Raw genomic sequence first — 19,242 nt, 5'->3', positions numbered from 1 at the left:
AATTCTGTGACATTAGCAAGACACTCTGCCTCTAACCTCACACCTCTACTTAACGTTTGTGACTTGGGTTTTCCGCCGCGGAAAAGCATACGGATTTTCACTGCGGGGGCCCATTGCGGGCCCCCTAGGTGAAGGGGGGGTGGGGGGTGCACATGGGGGGTACCTATGGTACCCCCCTGCATTTGCATGCAGAAAGCAGCAGGCACCGCGCGGTGCCTGCCGCTTTCTGCATGCAAATGCAATGCGTGCATTTTTAACATTGCCGCGGGTGCAGCTTGAAGCTGCACCCACTGCAATGTTAAAAATAGAGGATGTGACCGCCAGGGTGGCGGTCACATCCTAATTGCACAGGAGGGAACTCCGCATGCCATGCGGAGGTTCCCTCCTGCTCTGGGGTCGCGGACGGACGCAAGTCCGTCCGCGATCCTAATCGACCCCTACGTGTGAGAGTTCACTTGCACACAAAACCATCACTTAACTCCCATAGCCATTATATTTTAAAAACCCTCAAGCTTAAGTGGCTTCGTCGTTACGGAAGGAGCTGACTTGCCGCTGTATCAATCTAACAGACTTTATTTTGTTTTTGCAAAAAAACCATAAAAGTTTAATTATAAAATTCATATGCAATATTAAAAAACCATCCTCAATATGAATACAAATAAATTAATACTGGGTTGGCAAGAACAGTTAAAAGAATTAGGAGAAATACACAAATGCAATTAGATAAATAAAAAAAGATAATCTTTCAAGGACAGCAATCAACCATTACTAACTCACAGCTTTTAATAACAGCTGGATCTAAGGCTAACATCAGACCTTAAAAAGCTAAGAACATAGAGTACAGTACTACCTGAGAGCATTTGCATAAAGATAAAAGTAGATCGGACATTACTAAAATGTGCCTTTTTTTTAAATGGGGATATATATGACTTCCTTGGCACCTCATAAAAAACTACAAAACATTAAAAAGTGAAGCATGTCCTGTGGAGACTTACCGCCGCAACCACAGGGCAAAAGGTTCTGCCCTTGTTCCCCCCGCGAGGGTGAGCGAGGAGGAGATAAAATAAGTCCAACTGAAACCTAGTCAATAGAAAATGGTCGTGACTACTTTTAATCCACTTGCTGTTGAATAGGTGGATCCAGCAGGTTGGACTTGAGAAAAAGGTGATCTTACCTGATTGTTTTGCCGTTCAGCGTTCTCCAATTGTAAACTGAATTTTAGGCATTTTGTTTGTCCTTGCCTACAATAACGTGTTTCAGATAAATCTAGCCTCTCAATTGGCCGGCCCAGTAACTCCCGTCCATGTTGCCCCTTGTTCATAGGGTAAGCGTAGATTCGAAAGTGAGGGAATGTTTGTTTGCTCCTGTTTATTGTTCGGTTGCTTTAAGTAATACATGTGCCCCACTGCATAGCTTGCTATGCAGCTAACCTTTGTGTGGGCAATACAATATAACCCTTTTCCATTTAATGGAATTTTATATTGCTAAGTGTAGGTCTAACAGATCCCTAAACATAGCCCCTCGTTTTGAGGATGGAATAACAATTAGTGGGTCAGTGCTACGAGATGACAATACCTTTTATGTTGATGAATGTTGTTCCTATCCAGGTACTGAACCAGATTGCTAACTCTGATACTGGCTTAGTGTCATAACACATGTCATTTAAAATGTCACACTCTGCACGCCTCCAATCAACTCAAGAAAGCTTGTGTACAATAGACTAAGGATATTAGGGGATAGGTTTAGGTGACCCACCGCCCGAAGAAAGCCTGAGACTCTGCTTAGGATTTTAAATATTGGCTGAAACATGTTGATCTGAATAAGTGGGATGATTAATACCCTCATTATCCTCCACCATTTTTAATTTTACCACAGAAGATTACATTTTTACTACAGGAGACAATTATTTGAAGTTTGCCACTAGGTAATTTTAGCTGTATTAGGTCCCATTCCCTTCAGCATTTCAACAAATGCTGAAATAGAGGCTGCATTTCACCTACTGCCAATAAAAGGACAAAACACTATAAAGTGATCCTTCAGGAGCCCACCTAATCATATATTTAAAACAAAATGTTTTGCTCAGCTGAGGAACAGTCCCAGTGAAGATGTATGAAACCTCAATAAGCTAGGGCCTCGCCTCCTTTAACCACATGCGCGCTCGGGGTATTCTAGATCTATGCTGAGATTTTCAAAAACCCATGTTACATGACGAGCTGGGCTCGTCATCTGCGTGCGAGGAGGCTACACCATGACGAGCCCAGCTCGTCATGAGCCTGGAAGGGGTTAAACAAAAATATTCATTGGTGTAATAACCCTATTCAGTGTTAATATCTAAGACTGCAGTTTGTTTTCACCTACTTTGGCCACTCATAACTTTGTGCCTCAAAAGTATATTTAGGGAAGTGCTTCACTGCCCAAAAACCCTTCTCTCAGTGATGGCTAATATGACTATTGAAAACCTTACAGAGCATGGGCTTTTGGTCCACTGCCTTTCATATATTGTCTTTTTTCGTTCAGCCTCTTACAACCATTGGCTTGAGACTTTGTCAGTCATGATCTGGCTCATCCTAGTGACATAAACATCTCTCACCTAATGCAGTCGGCTGTTTTGGTGCTTCCTTTTACTTCATCTCGTGCCTACTTTGAATTACACGAGGGACAACCTTACAACTCTAGTCTTCTGACGGTTCCTGTTAGCAAACTACCTCCTGTGTGTCTCGCTCTGATGTGCAAATGATGCCTACATTAGCACATTTAAGCCAGACATATCGAGTTTTCAAATGCTTGTTAGCAGTTGTTGGTATCACACCAGGGTTCTCCCCTACTTAGGAAACGAGACTCTTTCAGAAACATCCCAACCAACAATTACTACATTTGTGAATGTGTAAATTGCACCATAATGTTTCAAATTTGTAGGTGCATATTTTCCAGTTTTATTTTTATATTGCTATTTTGGGGTATTTAAATTCTACTGGCTGACGGTGATGAAGCGGTAACTATGTCTAGTGGGAATCTACTATCAGCAGGAGCCACCACTTGCCACCAGAGGTCCCCCGTAATGGGACAGAAGCTTCCGCCTTGCAGTATGCCAACAACCACCAGGGAGAGGCTTTGATAATATTGTCCTAGAGCATATGAAGCCATCTGTCATTTTTCTCACTGTGACATTGAAACATCTCCAGGACTCGGTCGCATGGGTAGGTCGTATGGCAAGGCACACGGCAAAAAACTCCATAACTTTATGGAAGCCTAAACCTGTTGTGCTGACCACCGGGTACTGTTGATGCCTGGGAACTAGACATAATAAGTAGATCCAGCTCATCACAGGTACATTGACACATTTAAGCACCTTCTTTTTGTGACACTCTGATTAGCCTACTGGATACTTACGCAGATCCTTTAGTGGAGACAGTTTCCGTAACAATATAATTTTTAAGGTCCTGAAGTGCAAGAAACATGTCGACCGTCACAAGCACACACTAACTGACACTCAAGTAGGAAACATTGTATTACATCAAGTGCCGGTTATCTTCTTTTTAACTAAGGCAGGAGACCCCCAGAATAAACTCTTTCACCGGTACTCCCAGCCTTAATTTAAACCCACTATCACGTCTACACACTTCTGGCCCCATACCCGCACTTCACAAAACGTCTGTTGGATAAAAGATCTCCGGTAAAGTGCCCCTCTTTGAGGTGAGCCCGTTGGGTATTGCACTGCCGACCCGACGAGGAGCAGCTCAGATGATGAAGCATGACACCTGAAAGGGTGTGTGAGGGCATTACAGCCAACAAAATGGATGCCCAACTGTAGGTCTCAGTGAGACCAGTGGCATCCAGACAATAGTGTGATTTGTACATAATTCCTTGTTTTGATTGAAACATCCTTCTCACAAATAAAATCTTTCCTCCTCACTAAAGTTTAGAAAATAACTTAGAAATCACCTCTTCAAGCAATATCTCCGACCACAGTACTGACAACCTGAACTTCACCCAGGCAACAGATACAAACATAGAGTGACTATGTTTACTGCCGGCATGACCAAAGTCACTAACTGAATGAAAGCCAACTGTCTCAAGAACAACACTGACAAGACAAAAGTAGTGATCTTCAGCAAGCACACCTCACCATGGGACTCCAACTGGTGGGCAGCCAATCCACGCCTATTCCCAGCACCCACATCAAGAATATTGAATAAATGATTGACAGCAAACTGGACATGACTACACAAGACAATGCTGTCACTGTATCCTTCTTCCACACCATGACGATGCAGAGGAAGATCTTCAAATGTTCGGACTGTAGGCCTACATGGCAATCAGCCATTGACTGACGTGCCAGTCTACCAGGTTAGTGTGTGGTTTGGCTTTTTGGGTTGGCTTTTTGTCTGTCTGTGGGCCTGTTTTATGATCCGCTTGGCCGGTTTTTACGGTGGATTTCCCTGACATTTAAAACAAACATTACCTGCAGGAAGCTCAAATGGATGCGGTCTTACATAGCTTGCAAAAAACCCATATATAATGTTCAAGTTCAAACCTGCTCCAGTTTGGAATCATGGACCACTTTTTTAGCTACCTGTTTCACTTGTTTGTCCCAGTCCTAACCTGTCCCCATGAGCTATCCTTTGTTTATAAAAACTAATATGCGCTATATGTTATCTCAGTATGTTTTCGGTGAGCATCTAAGCTTGTCATTTCTACAATTGAAATATTTGCGTGCCTTAAATACATGCCATGTTTTGGAAGATTCTAATCTGTATACTGTACAGGTCAGATGGGGTTTCGGTGGCTTCCATTTTGACAGGTAACATTCGGGATAATCAGTTCTGAATGTCAGTCACCGACGAGGGCTGGGTGGAAGGGTGACGAGGGGAAATGCCTGCCTCCTTCCAGCACACCATGAGGCTGAAGGGCTGACAGCATGTGACAGAGAGAGAAGTGACTAAACGGCAGGACAGGGGACAGGCTGTAGCTTCGGGTGCTTCTGCATTGATCCTGGGAGCAGAGAGCGCGCGGAAATGAGAGGGTGTTAGAGAATGCAACTAATGAGTTTTCTTTTCCCTTTTACTCACACTATTGATGGGCAGCTTGGAAATGGGGTCATGCCAGTGGGAAGAGACTGAAGTTGAGAGACTACATTTAATGGGCTGCGACAGACACATAACTGCTCTACAGCTTCCCATAGATTCAAACCCTGCAGAGAGAGATAGTCAGAGAAAGAGAGAGAGACAGAGAGAGGTAGAGAGAGAGAGAGAGAGAGAGAGAGAGAGAGAGAGAAAGAGAGAGAGAAAGAGAAACAGGAAGAGGAGGGAGATAAACAGAGAGAGATAGACAGAGAGAGAGAGAGAGAGAAAGTCAGAGAAAGAGAGAGAGACAGAGAGAGGTAGAGAGAGAGAGACAGAGAGAGAGCGAGAGACAGAGAGAGAGAGACAGAGAGAGGTAAACAGAGGGAGACAGGGAGCGAGAGAGACAGAGAAACAGAAAGAGGAGGGAGATGAACAGAGAGAGAGATAGACAGAGAGAGAGGCAGAGAGAGAGAAAGCGAGGGAGACAGAGAGAGAGAGACAGAAAGAGAGAGAGAGAGGGGGATAGCGATCAGAGAGAGGGAGAGAGAAAGAAAGACAGAGAAAGAGAGTGTGAGAGAGAGAGACAAGACCGAGAGAGAGAGAGAGGGAGAGAGAGAGCGACAGAGAAAGACAGAGAAAGAGAGAGAGAGACAGAGAGAGAGAGAGACAGAGAGAGACAGAGAGAGAGAAAGAGAGAGAGAGACAGAGGGAGAGAGCGATCGACAGAGAGAGACAGAGGCAAGAGAGACAGAGAGAGAGAGATGGAGAGAGAGAGATAGATAGAGAGTGAGAGAGGTAGAGAGTGAGAGATAGAAAGACAGAGGGAGACAGAGAGATAGAGGCAGAGAGAGTGAGACAGAGAGCGAGAGAAAGAGAGAGACAGAGAGAGGAAGAGAGAGAGAGAGACATAAAGACAGAGACAGGAAAGGAGAGAGACAGAGAGAGAGGGAGGCAGAGACAGAGAGAGATAGACAGAGAGAGAAATATAGAAAGAGAGACAGAGAGACAGAGAGACATGGAGAGAGATGGAGATAGAGAGAGAGACAGAGAGAGAGAGAGAGAGACAGAGAGAGAGATAGTCAGAGGGAGACAGAGAGAGAGACAGGGTGAGAGTGACAGAAGAGACAGAGAGAGATGGACAGAGAGAGAGACAAAGAGAGAGAGAGAGAGACAGAGAGAGATGGAGAGAAAGAGAGAGAGAGACAGATAGAGAGAGCTAGACTGAGGGAGACAGAGATAGAGAAAGAGAAGTGAGACAGAGAAAGAGAGAAAGAGAAAGACAGAGAGAGGGAGGGAGAGAGACAGATAGACAGAGACACAGAGAGAGAGACAGACATACAAATACATAGAGAGTGACAGAGAGACAGACAGAGAGAGAGACAGAGAGAGAGAGAGAGAGTTAGACAGAGACAGAGATAAAGATAGACAGAGAGAGAGAGAGGGAGAGGCAGAGGCAGAGAGAGAGAGAGAGAGACAAAGCGAGTGAGAGAAAGCTAGATAGAGACAGGGTTTGATATAGTGAGAGAGAGAGGCAGAGGGAAAGACCGAGTGAGAGACAGAGAGAGAGAGATGTGCACGTTTGTGTGTGTGAGACGTTTTCTACCTTCAAACCATTACTAACAAACACATGGCAGCCCACAAAATAAATGATTTGTCGAAATGTCTTATGCCAAAACCACATAACATTAATTGTAAGCTTTATTTCAGCGCTCTTCTATTATATAATGTTGAACACTGCCAGAACTGCATTAAAACACTTTATGTAAAGGTGAAAAGGAGAGACCATGTACTCAGAAGCATAAAATATATTGTGGTAACCACCTCCAAGCATTAATAAAACAGGGCAAGAGGCCCAGACGAGGTTCCCATTTCTCTGCCCCACTAGACGACTGTGGGTGGTAGAGTTGCAACTGCATTTAAATTACCTTCAATTACGTGTAAAGAGATAATTGCAAAATCACAAACTGCCTGTGAAAGAAAGTGATCACCTCTGCCAATTATACACAATCAAAGATAGATCAAATGAGCCATTCTAAATACACATAACCCCATTCCATAGAGTATTACAAAATATGATCCCCCTTTATGAATGCTAGCAATTAGAAATAATAAGCACTGGGGACTAATTATAAACTCCATCTGTTGAACTAATAGGCATAGCACGATGCTTTATTCAACAACTCTATTTAGGTCTCACGTAGTAGGCAGCTTTAGCTGTCTTGCCCAATGTTTTGTAAATACCACATGATATGAGATAATAAATATACATAGTGCAAGCCTATCGCTCAGCTCACTAAAGTGAAGTGCACAAAAAGGTGATGGATGGAATGGTTGAATTGTTCTCATCCACTGGTAATTACTCAGGGTTGCATCCCAGTCCACGGTTTTTTTGCACACAGTGTCACCTCAGTTTGTACCCAGCTGTATGCAAATCAGTTTTGACCCTGCTCCAATAGAAACAGTAAAGTCCGAACAGCAACGCCAGTCCTGCCTGAAGCAGAACACAATAAGGATAGACCAGAATGAGGTATTTATTAGTGGGTAATATTAATTCAAGCTGTCCATCTATCACTTTTCTGAATACTTTAGATCAGCCACTTCAGCCATTGATTGCTTGGGTAGCTTTCACATCGTGTGCCAACATACATACACTGGGGCAATGGGTTAGCACCCTTCAGCCATTAGCTTTGTTGTCAGTGTCATTTACATCTGAGGTCAGCCCTGGGCAGTCATTCAGTGTTCGGAGTCTCCAGTGCTCAATTTTTAAAAAAAGCTAAGTGCCGGGGCCCTCGTCAGGAGGTCACTGCAGCTTGCAGCATCCATTGCCCTTGCAGTGCTGGCAATGACAATACCAATATAACTACTAACCATCACCCTCCTACAAGTGTGACACATCTGTCTTTCCTGGGCCCTCCAAGCTACAAGAATGGCTTGGGTGGCAGTAAAGTATATTGAATGAATAAACAACGGGAAATGGACTTTACAACGTGCTTCAAACACACATTTCGATACTTTGCAAGCTGAACAACACTTGCCTTAACCATGCGTATGGCTGAAGCACACATATACGTGGTTAAGGCAGTCGACGTTCTAACTGTCCAAGCGGGTGGGGAGAGGAATCGGAAAGGAAGACCTGTGAGAAGAACGGGGATGCGACAAGGGTAGTTGGGCTCGGAGGGTAGGTTTTAAGGCAGGGGGTTGGTTTTAGGGCTCGTGGGTGTAGGTGTTAAGTGAGGGGGAGATTTTACCGCTTAGGGTGGGGGGCTGGGGGCAGGGTAAGTTTAAAGGTAAGAGGAAATGTTTTAGAGCTCAGGGCAGGGGGGCAGAAGGGGCAGTTTCCAGGGCAGGCAGGCAAGTTTTAAAGCTCAGGGCAAGGTGGGAGTTGTGGTAGGGTTTAAGTAGGGGGAAGAGTTTATAGGGCTCAAGGCAGGGGGAAGGGGCATTTCTCAGGGCAGGAGGGCATTTCTTAGGGCAGGGGGTCTCAGTATAGTTTAGGGTTTTAGGAGTGGGGTTGTTGTAGGGCTTGGGTGCGTCTGGTTATATGGCAGGGGGCAGGATTTTAGGACCCAGGGCAAAGGGAAAGGGGTGTGAACTTTACCACACACCCCTTTACCAAACATGCCCTCACCACAAAATTTCATGGTAAAGGAATGCGTTGTTTAGACGCATCCAATGTTGGGGATGCGTGGTAGAGGCAGGCGTTGTTTAACCATGCATGCCTCTGTCATACAACCATAAACTACTGTTGTTGTGCTCATTTGTAAATTAGGCAAACAGCATCACCATGTGATAGACTGTCATAATTGCCAGTGTGGACAATTAAGTGCCGGTGCTGAGCACCGGAAACCACCTGCTCAAATTAAGCACTGGGACTCTCAAATATTTGGAGTGAGATAATTCTGCTTGTATGCCAGATTATCAATTCAGAAAGGACATTACCAAGAGGTGAAAGGATCAGTTTGCGGTCATTTGCAGGCATCACAGGACCCTAAATCTGCTGGGAAGTGGAAGCTTTTTAGTGGTGTGCATATGGAGCCAAGCATGGTGGTCCCTGCATATGGATAATGGCTAAAACAGTACAAGGCACTCCCTGAGCATAAAGTCAAGCAATCTTCACATGTTTGGATATTAATTCCCCTTTTATTACTACAGTGACACTGAGCTAGTGCCGCTGGGGAACCTGAGGGAGAAGAGTTTGTTTACTGTTACAGGACTCTGAGGAGTATTGGATAACTATCAGACAAGTGGCGACCAATATTTCCATAAGTATCATTAACATATAGATCTGCCAATAGTACCTGTGCTCCGCTGTGGACTATAACTCTGCAAAATTCTACAGGCTTAGAGTATATATTGACAAGCTAGAACATGCTCTGTTTAACACAGATTGATAATATTCACTTTAATCAGATTTTTAATATTCACTTTACTTTTCGAGTGATATCGTTGCCTCCCAGCAGGGCTGGCCTAGGTCGGATTGACCTGAACAGTGCCCTGGGCAGAAAGAAATGTTGGTGTTTGCTGTGGAAATGGGCAGCTCTTGTGGTGTCATGGCAGGAGGTGCGAGGAAGGTGGGAGGAGGGCAGGAGGTTGATGGGGTGCTTACAATTATGCTGAGGTACATTAAGGGCTAATTACAAAGTCTTTAATGGGACCAATTGAGACCAAGTGGGATGAACGATCTGCTATTTGCATAATATTAACTCGGGCAGCTCCCTGCTGCGATACTCGGAATTTTGTTGCCCTGGGCCTGTGCCCAGCTCATGCGTGCCCAAGGCTGGCCCTGCCTCCCAGCCCCCTTAGGTGTCAGCACAGTTTACGGACCTGTTAAGTGTCACACATTACAGGTTAGAACAGGGGTACTCATAGTACGGCCCGCGGGCCAGTGGCGGCCCGGCAAGCCTTCCCTGGCGGCCCGCGGACCCCCGAGACATCATACCTGTGTTTCCCGAGTTTTTTTTTTTAAGTTTCTGCAGCAGCGAGAGAGACTCTTGCTGCTTTGTGGGGGCTGCCGGCGGGCGATCCTAGGAATGGCAGAGTAAAGCTGCAGGGGCCTAAGAAGAGGTGGAATACAAAGGCATCATTAACATGCAAAAGGTCTTTTAATGACCTGTGAAGTGCTTGGGTGCGGCTGTGAGTGTGTGTGTGCCCCGGCTGGCGCACAGGCAGGGTGAGGTGACAGAGGGAGTGGGAGGGAAAGGGAGGGGGAGGGGGACGGAGAGGGGGAGAGGGAGAGAGAGAGAGTGAGAGGGAGTGAGTGAGAGGGAGTGAGTGAGTGAGTGAGAGGGAGTGAGGGAAGGAGTGAGAGGGAGGGAGTGAGTAAGTGAGAGGGAGTGAGAGCGAGAGGGAGTGAGAGCGAGAGGGAGTGAGAGCGAGAGCGAGTGAGGGAGAGGGAGTGAGGGAGAGAGGGAGAGGGAGTGAGTGAGTGAGAGAGAATGAGTAAATGAGTGGGAGTGAGTGAGTGGGAGTGAGTGAGAGAGTGAGTGAGAGGGAGGGAGAGTGAGAGTGGAAGAGGGAGGGAGAGGGAGTGAGTGAGACGGAGAGGGAGTGAGACGGACAGGGAGGAAGAGGGAGTGAGATGGAGACAGAGAGGGAGGGAAAGGGAGGGAGTGAGAGGGAGGGAAAGGGAAGGAGACTGAGAGGGAGGGAAAGGGAGGGAAAGGAAGGGAAATGGATGGAGAGGGAGGGAAAGGGAGTGAAAGGGGGTGAGACATAGAGTGAGTGAGAGGGAGGGAAGGGGAGGGGGACGGAGAGGGAGTGAGAGAGAGGGAGTGAGAGAGAGGGAGTGAGAGAGGGAGGGAGTGAGAGAGAGGGAGTGAGAGAGAGGGAGTGAGACAGTCGGAGTGAGACAGAGGAAGACAGGAGAGAGGGAGAGAGAGCTAGAGAGAAGGAGGGAGACCGAGAGAGATGTGTGTATGCCGGGACGGCTCAGTGGACAAAGGCGTCCGCTGCAGGGACCTATGATCAACCTCATGGTCAGTTTTATGTTGTTGCTCTAGCCCCTCCCCCTCCCCTACTGACCCTGCCCCCCCCACCGATGCGGCCCTCGGACACAAACCAAACTGTAAATTTGGCCCCCGAGAGAAAGTTTGTGAGTACCCATGGGTTAGAAGAATGCATTTTGGGGGTTTTCCTGCACTATTGCAAGGTCCCAGAATGCTCTGGGGTATCAGCTGAGTAAGCAGACATCTTGCAATTGTATTTATCTTTGTCCTCTACACTTCTGCATCATGGTGCTTTGTTTACCTGGTTTCCTAAACAACTTCCTTCTCTCACTCACAGGGAGAACGGTAATGAAAATGGCGTGCACGGACAAGCCCCTGAGCGAATGCCTGAGATCATCACTGGTTCACTACAATTTGACCCGCTCCCAGTGAAACTGGCTGCTGCTGCCTCTGCCCCAAGGTAAATACCAGAGATGCTCAGTGGGTCAGCAGGCAGCTTGGCCTCCTCCGAGGCATTGTGACTGGTGAGCTCTCAGCCAGAGACTGAGATCCTTGTGCTTGGTGCTGTGTGGCACATTTGTTACTTCCTAGATGGTGAGGGGCACAGACTCACAGTGAGTGCAGGCTGGTGCCCCGCACAGCACTGGCAGGTCAGTCAGTGTGGAAGGGGCACTTCCGACACTTGGAGCCGGTGAGGGGTCCCTGCAGCGCCATGTTCCCCTCAGATTACTAGGAGCATGTAGATAGTTTCTGAACTCACTCACAAAGTGGTGTGGATCTGAGAAGAGTTTTAAAAAGAAATTGACCCAGCTCCTAATAGCACCGACTGACCACGTGCACTCACAGGTGGTTGCATTGGACCGTCCTGAAGGGTGCTCGGCCCTTCAACATAATTTTCACTAGCACTTCCATGACCGTTCCTGTGTTTTTGAGCAGGGAGAGAAGACACTGAAATGACTCGTTCTGAAGTGTGCATTTGGTCACTGGTCGTAGGGATCCTGGGGCTTGGACAAGGATCCGCTGGGGGAGCCGAGACCTGACAGAGACTCAGAGAAGTGGGTGGAAATCCATTTACAGAGTTACAGGGGCAGGTGACAGCCAAGAAGAGATATGGGGGTGCACTTAAGTGGCCACACAATGACCTGGAGGATCTGGTGACAGACCTCCATGGAGCTAGAGGGGCAGGTGAGAATTCATATAGGATCAAATCAAAGAACAGGGAGAGTTCAGGCCTTCAGTGACTCAAACCCACAGGACACAATGAGGGGTGAGGAAAAGAGCTGGCGGAGAAGGAGGGTCTGTGCACGGATCACAAGCGGTAGATGAGAGGCATGCAGGGACCAGCAGACTCTGGTGGAGGCCAGGTGGGTGTCTGTCGTGGACTCAAAGCTGTCAAACTTAAGATTGACTGAGACAGTGGGGGCGGAGTCGGTGGGAGCTTGCCCACTGATGGCTATTGGGTTACTGGTGGCAACATTAGATATTGTCAAACACTGGATTTTATCCGGTCCTCCCACTGTGGAGGAATGGACCCGCGGTATGGATATATGCGCAGCAGCTAAAAAAACTATCTTCCAAGCACGATGCTGTCCATGTAAATACCCAAAAATATTGGATGCCTGGTAGGACCACCAGGACTAATCTGTAATAGTTGGAGGGAGTAGTAGGTTTAGAGGGAAAGAGCGGGCATAAAAGGATTTATCTGTCTGTATTTGTGTTGTTGTATGATAGAGCAGTGAGAATGTTAGTGTTGTTTCATCAAATCAAATAAATAAATAAAAACTTTATATTTATTACATTTATGAGCACTTGTACCGTCCCAGCTATGTTTCACCTTAGTTAAGTTAATCTTTATTTTAAAAAAACTGCTTTTGTGAGTTTTACCTTCAGTTTTTACCGCCCTTTTAGCCAACAACTTGGTGAAACTGAAAGTCCCGAATGCAACTTGTTGTTGGCCAAAATGTTGTACGAGCTGAAAGTGATTTCAGGCTTGTCCTGTTATAAAACAGACGTTAGCATGAATGCTTACTACGCATGGGGGGAATCTTAATTACGCCAGAGTAATCAGAGTAATTTCAATATATCGCAATATTCTTGTGATGTGAAATTTCAAAAATTTCGCAATTATGCCAGCAAGAGTAAGAGTAATTTTGGGCAAAATAATGAACTAAGGCCCAGATTTATTGAGTGCTTTCCTTGCCATTGCATCACACAAGGTGACGCAAGGCGACACAATGAAACACAAACCCTTAAATCAGATTTACATAGCCATGGAAAGCCAGCTTGTGTGGCTCTACTCTGCTTAGTAAATCAACAGAAACACAGGTCAGCACAAGTTTCTGCCTTCGGTCACTCTGTGCTGGGAAGACGTTCCATGGGTGGAGTGCCGGATTTCCCAAGCATCCACCCATGGTTTTTGCTGCACCCCCACATTTACCAAGAATAGGAGACCTGGGAATGAGGGAAACTGGTACGCCTTCCCAGCAGAAGCGAAACGAGGAGAAATAGCTTCATTTCACCTCAGTATTTCCTCTTTCCACATGTGCTGTATTCTGCAGCACATGTGGAAAGCGTAAAGTATTGCTGATGATTGTTTTCATGCAAGAAGATGTCCCTTCCTGCACAAAAACAACCCTGCTTGTAACGCAGGCACCCTTGCACCATGATGAACGGTTGCCTGCATTGGAGCAAGGCAACACTCAGTCCACCAGTGCAGGGAGAGAGCAGGAATGCTTCATATCTTGGTAGATATGGCCTATTCCTGCTATCTCCCTGCCACTCAGTGCAGTACGTAGTTCTGCGGTGTTCATGACTTTTTAGTAGATCTGGGCTCAGGAGAGAGTGAGTGGCTGCTGCCTACAGCTGTTTGTAATCTATAGCATTAAGTGCAATTTTCTTAGCTCAAACAGCTTTCTTCGGCCCATTTTGGATGTGAGGGTGCATTTTGCACTTAGAAAATAGCGATACATGCTGGATTGTGCCTCTCACACAATTACGCATAATTGCGAGTTTTGTAGTAATTCAGAGTAATCGCGCCAGAGAGAATTACACCAGTAACCCCCAACCCTAATACTTACCCTCCCAATTAAGACGAACAACTCATGACTGCTTTTTAGCCAATTAATAAGAGGTGCTTTGTGCTTTATGTCTAGCCTGGATGGGAGTGCAGCAGTGTATAGAGGAAGGGTGGAACCCTCTCTCATCTCTCGACCAAGCCACTGATGCCAACCTACTCCTCATGCACACACAGGCCTTTCATCATGATAAGAGAAACTGGCTGCTTGAGGGGCAGTAAAGGCATTACCAAAGGTGGTGCCCATTGAGGAAATGAAAGGCTGTTCTGTTTACCTAGTAATGGCCTAGTGGACAGTCCTGCTTGTATTAGCTTGCTAGAATAATGCATGTTCGCACCTAGCCACAACTTTGCCAGTAGTGATAGTAAGGCCCTTTTTTTTAGTTGTATAGAATATACATATTATGCCAAAAATACCAACAAAATCTATTATCATTCAGAAAATGTTGAATCTGCATATGTTTGAACAATTAATTATTAGAGATTGGTTTCAGCAAGATATTCTACTTTTTCTGTCTACCTTATAACGTTTACACAAATTGATTGTGTATTTGTAGGAGAAGGGATCCGACTCACTCATAGTGCTAGCCACTTATAACTAAAAGTGTAGCCCTTTGAGAGAGGCATAGGCTCCAGGTTGGCCCCCTTCACACTCGCTTAGCCTAGAACTAGTAAGAAGCTGTTACTTTTTTTAAATGCCACAGCCTAGACCAGATGGACCCAAAGGGCCTGATTTGGAGATTGGCAGACAGATTACGTCTTAATACAAGTGCCGTAGGACCAGTGGCGTCACTGGGGTTGGTGTCACCCGGTGCGGGTAACTCATGGTGTCACCCCCTCACGACTTACCGCATGGACTACCTCTGTCGGAAATGTACGGTGCTAGGTACTGTCTTACTCCCTCTAGATCCCTCTTTCTGTATAGCTCCATCTCTCTGTCTTACTCCCTCTAGCTCCCTCTCTCTCTGTCTTACTCCCTCTAGCTCCCTCTCTCTCTGCCTTACGCCCTCTAGCTCCCTCTCTCTCTGTCTTACTCCCTCTAGCTCCCTCTCTCTGTCTTGCTCCCTCTAGCTCCCTCTCTCCCTCTCTTACTCCTTCTAGCTCCCTCTCTCTCTGTCTTACTCCCTCTTGCTCCCTCTCTCTGTGTCTTACTCCCTCTAGCTCCCTCTCTCTGTCTTACTCTCTCTAGCTCCCACTCTCTCTCTCTTACTCCCTCTAGCTCCCGCTCTCTTACTCCCTCTAGCTCCCTCTCTCTCTCTTACTCCCTCTAGCTCCCTCTCTCTCTGTCTTGCTCCCTCTAGCTCCCTCTCTCTGCCTTACTCCCTCTAGCTTCCTCTCTCTCTGTCTTACTCCCTCTAGCCCCCTCTTTCTTACTCCCTCTAGCTCCCTCTCTCTCTCTCTTACTCCCTCTAGCCCCGCTCTCTCTGTCTTGCTCCCTATAGCTCCCTCTCTCTCTGTCTTATTCCCTCTAGCTCCCTCTCTCTTACTCCCTCTAGCTCCTTCTCTGTCTTGCTCCCTCTAGCTCCCTCTCTATCTGTCTTGCTCCGCCTAGCTCCCTCTCTCTCTGTCTTACTCCCTCTAGCTCCCTCTCTCTCCGGTTTGGTCCCTCTAGCTCCCTCTCTCTGGCTTGCTCCCTCTAGCGCCCTCTCTCTCTCTTACTCCCTGTAGCTCCCTCTCTCTCTGTCTTGCTCGCTCTAGCTCCCTGTAGCTCCCTCTCTCTCTATCTTACTCCCTCTGGCTCCCTCTCTCTGTCTAGCTCCCTCTCTCGCTGTCTTATTCTCTCTAGCTCCCTCTCTCTCTGTCTTACTCCCTCTAGCTCCCTCTCTCTGTCTAGCTCCCTCTCTCTGTCTAGCTCCCTCTCTCTTGCTCCCTCTAGCTCCCTCTGTCTCCCTCTCTCTCGGTCTTACTCCCTCTAGCTCCCTCTCTCTCTGTCTTACTCCCTCTAGCTCCCTCTCTCTCTGTCGTACTCCCTCTAGCTCCTCGCTCTGTCTTCCACCCTCTAGCTCCCTCTCTCTCTGTCTTACTCCCTTTCGCTCCCTCTCTCTCTCTCTCTTACTCCCTCTAGCTCCCTCTCTCTGTCTAGCTCCCTCTCTGTCTTGCTCCCTCTAGCCCCCTCTGACTCCCTCTCTCTCTGTCTTACTCCCTCTAGCTCCCTCTCTCTGTCTAGCTCCCTCTAGCTCCCTCTCTCTCTGTCTTACTCCCTCTAGCTCCCTCTCTCTGTCTAGCTCCCTCGAGCTCCCTCTCTCTTTGTCTTACTCCCTCTAGCTCCCTCTGTCTCTGTCTAGCTCCCTCTCTCTCTCTCTCTGTCTTACTTCCTCTAGCTCCCTCTGTCTCCCTCTCTCTCTGTCTTACTCCCTCTAGCTCCCTCTCTCTCTGTCTTACTCCCTCTAGCTCCCTCTGTCTCTGTCTAGCTCCCTCTCTCTCTCTCTGTCTTACTTCCTCTAGCTCCCTCTGTCTCCCTCTCTCTCTGTCTTACTCCCTCTATCTCTGTCTTACTCCCTCTAGCTCCCTCTCTCTCTGTCTTGCTCCCTCTCTCTCTATCTTGCTCCCTCTAGCTCCCTCTCTCTGTCCAGCTGCCTCTCTCTCTGTCTTACTTCCTCTAGCTACCTCTGTCTCCCTCTCTCTGTCTTACTCCCTCTAGCTCCCTCTCTCTCTGTCTTTCTCACTCTAGCTCCCTCTCTCTCTGTCTTTCTCACTCTAACTCTCTCTCTCTCTTACTCCCTCTAGCTCCCTCTCTATGTCTGGCTCCCTCTCTATGTCTAGCTCCCTCTCTCTGTCTTGCTCCCTCTAGCCCCCTCTGACTCCCTCTCTCTCTGTCTTACTCCCTCTAGCTCCCTCTGGCTCCCTCTAGCTCCCTCTCTCTCTGTCTTACTCCCTCTAGCTCCCTCTCTCTGTCTAGCTCCCTCGAGCTCCCTCTCTCTTTGTCTTACTCCCTCTAGCTCCCTCTGTCTCTGTCTAGCTCCCTCTCTCTCTCTCTGTCTTACTTCCTCTAGCTCCCTCTGTCTCCCTCTCTCTCTGTCTTACTCCCTCTAGCTCCCTCTCTCTCTGTCTTACTCCCTCTAGCTCCCTCTGTCTCTGTCTAGCTCCCTCTCTCTCTCTCTGTCTTACTTCCTCTAGCTCCCTCTGTCTCCCTCTATCTCTGTCTTACTCCCTCTAGCTCCCTCTCTCTCTGTCTTACTCCCTCTAGCTCCCTCTCTCTCTGTCTTGCTCCCTCTCTCTCTATCTTGCTCCCTCTAGCTCCCTCTCTCTGTCTAGCTCCCTCTCTCTCTGTCTTACTTCCTCTAGCTACCTCTGTCTCCCTCTCTCTGTCTTACTCCCTCTAGCTCCCTCTCTCTCTGTCTTTCTCACTCTAGCTCCCTCTCTCTCTGTCTTTCTCACTCTAACTCTCTCTCTGTCTTCTTACCCCCTCTAGCTCCCTCTCTCTCGCACATTAAACCCACTCTCTGCCGCTTTCATGTGGTTTCTCTTGTAAAGCTTTTCAAGATGCAAAAAGAAATCTGTGTACAAGGCACTAGCGAGTTTGTAGACGTGAGAATGTTACGATATGTAACAGCTAAAGTAAAAGCTAATTTCCAAGCGGTTAATACCCCCCCCCATCTTTAGCACTGTCTTTTTCCATATAAATGGCGGGGGGCCCTCATTACTACACTTTTCAAACGTTATCTAATGAGAACATTTTAATTCGAATAGGTGAGAAAATATCTCGGTTCGCTTTTGTTTTTAAAGCGGATCGAGTCTCTCCGAGGCCTTCGGGTGCGGTGCAGGGGGTGCCATGTACAGAGGCCTGCTGGGGAGGCGGGGGGCGCAACCAGATGGTGTCACCCCCATGTGAGGGTGTCACCCGGTGCGGTCCACACCCCCGCACCCCCCTAGTGACGCCACTGCGTAGGACATAATGCCTTGTAAAAAGGTGGATTTCTCTCTGTGAGGATTAACCCATCTGACAAACTCAAAATCGGCCCCAAGGTGCTTTGTCAGAAGTTGCCCTTTGGAAGTTGCACTCAACTGATCTTAGAAGCAGCCGATGCTTACTTAAAAATAATCTCTACATCTCCCATTTATGTTAGAAGAGTAAACCAATCAAGTCTTGCCGCTGGTGCAGCCAGGAAAACTAGCATAGAGATCTATGCAGATATTTCTGTGTCAGTCCGTGCACAGGTTTAGTTTGTTTCCTAAAATTGGGGAAACTTGTGGAAAATGGCATGATGCGTAAATTCACAGTGCTTTCCCGGTTACCTTTCACAAACATCACACAAGCACAAGTGACCTTGAAAGGTAATTTTTTTTTAGAAGTCTCGACTTTCTATGAACGTTCTCATTTCCAGTAAAAGAAAAATCGAAGAGCATGAGAACCGGTTGAGACAACCAAATATAGAAAGCGTCGCCCTTCTAACCAGATCCTTTCCAGCCATTTAACCTACTGCCTATAAACATATGATAGCTTTCTCAGGAATAGAATACAAAATATACATTATATACACTCTCTGTTACTCATATGCAGTGTGCTTTTATGGATGCCCGTCTAGACCTTTTCACACCCCATATCAGAAATCTTCCTATCACAGCCTCCTCTAGTTTGCGCATCTTAAAACCATGACCAGAATTTTGGTAGAATCTTAATCAGTATAGAAATCCCCCCCCCCCACACTAAACGTCATGAGTGTGGAAAATACTTTTAAGATGCTATCCAATCTCTTGTTGTCACAAATTGTGGGGTGCTTCACTCAATGTCGTCTTTGGGTGCAACATTGAGCTCTTATTTATATTTTGCCATGATTCTTAGCATTGTTGACCATGTTCATAATTACCTTAAAACTGCACTCCCTCTGTGCTTCAAAGGGGCCGGGTCTGGATATGGGAAAGAGGTGAGTTTCAGTCTCCTGGACATATTAGTCCATGTCTCCAGTGTGGTAACACCGGTGGCGTAATGAAACTTGAGGGGAGCCCACCTGCAACATACAAGGAGCACCCCCTGGCCCAGTCAGGAGCTCTCAGGCCAGTGGCCCGTCGCCCATGCACAATGCCGGAGGGGGCCCACTGGAGCCGCGAGGGCTAATGCTACGCCACCGACCGTGCTGAGATATACATTTATCAGATATAATGCACTTCATATCTAGGGAGCATTCCATCAGTTTCTCCCTATCAATGCATTTTACTTATG

General features: G+C 47.1%; 1 protein-coding gene across 2 annotated transcripts in view; it reads right to left on the bottom strand.

Annotated features, from left to right (window-relative positions):
* Positions 1-19,242, bottom strand: part of DCLK1 (doublecortin like kinase 1) — a 1,249,627-nt gene that overhangs the window by 792,913 nt on the left and 437,472 nt on the right. The gene's annotated exons all lie outside the window — the stretch shown is intronic.

This window comes from Lissotriton vulgaris, chromosome 8, assembly GCF_964263255.1.
Source record: "Lissotriton vulgaris chromosome 8, aLisVul1.2, whole genome shotgun sequence".
NCBI lineage: Eukaryota > Metazoa > Chordata > Amphibia > Caudata > Salamandridae > Lissotriton > Lissotriton vulgaris.
The sequence above is the reverse complement of the archived record's forward strand: the minus strand, read 5'-3'. Positions and strand labels throughout refer to the sequence as shown.